Source organism: Marmota marmota, unplaced genomic scaffold (assembly GCF_001458135.2).
Source record: "Marmota marmota marmota unplaced genomic scaffold, marMar, whole genome shotgun sequence".
NCBI lineage: Eukaryota > Metazoa > Chordata > Mammalia > Rodentia > Sciuridae > Marmota > Marmota marmota.
In genome coordinates, this window is record NW_026000229.1 from 51,359,882 (window position 1) to 51,362,210 (window position 2,329).

At 39.3% G+C, this 2,329-nt stretch overlaps 1 non-coding gene across 1 annotated transcript; it reads right to left on the reverse strand.

Moving 5' to 3' along the window:
- Positions 1-1,661: 1,661 nt before the first annotated feature.
- On the reverse strand, positions 1,662-1,767 carry LOC125613432. Its single transcript, XR_007344005.1, has one exon. It is a non-coding gene; the product is annotated as a small nucleolar RNA U13 (small nucleolar RNA).
- Between the last annotated feature and the right edge of the window lie 562 nt (positions 1,768-2,329).

Genomic DNA, 2,329 nt, shown 5'->3' on the forward strand with positions numbered 1-2,329 from the left:
TTGTTTGTTTTGCTTTTGGGTTTGTTTTTTTTTTGGGGGGGGGGCAGAGTTACTGGGAGTTGAATCCATGAGTATTTAAACACTGAGCCACATCCCCAGCCCTTAAAAAAAAAAAATTGAGACATGGTCTCTCTCAATTACTTATGACCTGGCTAAGTTGTTGAGGCTGGGTTTGGACTTGCAATCCTCCTGCCTCGCCCTCCTGAGCTGCTGGAATTACAGGTCTGTAGCACTGTGCCTTATTATTTGTATTCTTGATGCCTGCCATTCTGACTAGTATGAGATGAAATCTCAGTGTAGTTTTAGTTTGCATTCCCCTAATTGCTAATGATATTGAACATTTTTTTCATATATTTATTGGCCAAAAATTGCATAATAATTGGACTCCACTCCCAGATCTACTTGATAGGTGAAATTTCCTGGTGATTTGTTTGCACATTGAAATTTGAAAGACACTGTTGTAAACTGTTAAGTGCCAAGCTACATATGTAACCCCTATGTGCTATGCAAAGTAGAAAGTAGGGGACTAGATAAAAAAAAAACAACTCTATTTTCCACTACATAATAAAAATTTTTACTGGTCATCTTCCCCTGGTGAAACTGGCAACCAGTCCTGGTTTTAAAGATATGCTCTTCTAATCAGAAGAGGCTGGAATGTATATTCAACTGGTTCCTAGAACGTCATCATTATTAGCCACTAACTTCAGAAGCGGTGTTTTTTTTTTTCCTTGAGACCTTGAGATAACTGCAGTTACTTAACCCATGCCTAGAATGCTTAAAGTAGATTATGTTTTGTATCCAGCAGTGCTATTTGATGGTGGTGATGCTAAGGTTTCTTTCTTTCTTTCTTTCTCTCTCTCTCTCTTTCTCTCTTTTTCCTTTGGGATGAGGGATTGAACACAGGGTTGTTCTGCAACTGAACTAGAGTTCCAGCCCTTTTTATGTTTATTTTGAGACAAGTTCTTACTAAATTGTTGAGGCTGGCCTCTAACTTGGAATCCTCCTATCTCAGTCTCCTGGGTTGCTGGGTTTACAGCAGTGCACCACTCTACCTGGCTATGATGCTGTTTTTATAATAAAGACAATAAGAGGTTCCTCAACACACTTTCTTCTCTCTCCATTAATATTAGGACTAGTTGTAAGGTGTTTGGTGTAAATTTTAACGGCCTAATGAATTACTAGTATTTAGTACTATCTCACAAACAACAATGATATTCCAATAGGCAACAGAATGCCTATTTTTCTAAAATGAAAGAGTATTATCTGCAAGAAAATTCCCCTTCTGGATCAATATTGGCTCTTATTGTATCCCTGTGATTCTTTCTTTGCTTTGGTATAAGTAGCAGAGTGATGTCTTGGAAGTGTCCACAATTCCACATTTCCAGGAAAATATCAGAAGGTGCCACACAGTACTCCAGCCTATGGAAACAGCTGTCTGCTCTTTCTAGCTGACAGTCGAAGAGTATGAGAATAGGGAGAAGAGTAGAAAGGGGAGAATTAGAGCTTAGCTACTAAAGTAACAAATTCCAAGCACACCACTACTCTTTCCCTCTCTCTCACACTCCTTCCTTCCTTCCTTCCTTCCTTCCTTCCTTCCTTCCTTCCTTCCTTCCTTCCTTCCTTCCTTCCTTCCTTTTCTTTCTTTCTTTCTCCTAAGTTCATGTTAAACAGGTAATGGGCCCACTATCATAACATAAGTTTAGAGGGAGGCACATCTCACAAAACAGCATGAATGCCCCATCATCATGTTTATGAACTGAAAAGGATCTACACACTTCCTTTCTTTAGGAACTTCTTCACTGGCATCAACTGCGAACAAGGCCAGCTCCACAGCAGATGCAGAAGAAACAAGAATTTGCACACTAAATAAGGGAAGTGACAAAAATATAAACCCATTTTATTATTAATTAATTTTTGTACCAGGAATTGAACCCAGGATTGTTTAACCACTGAACCATATCCCAGCCCTATTTATTTATTTATTTTTTATTTTGAGACAGAGTATCCCTAAATTGCTTAGAATCTTGCTAAATCACTGAGGCTGGCTTTGAACTCACGATCCTCCTGACTCACCCTACCAAGCAACTGAGATTACAGGTATGTGCCACCAGAAACCTGGCTAATCCTATTTTATTATTAAAGAAGATATGAACATGTGGCTAGACACAGTGGCTCATGCCTATAATCTCAGCTGCTCAGGAAGCTAAAGCAGAAGGATCACAAGTTCAAGGCTAGGCTGGACAACTTAAGGAGACCTGTCTCAAAAGATAAAAAGGACTGGGAATGTACTCTGTGGTAGAATACTTGTTCAGTATGTACAGGCCCCTGA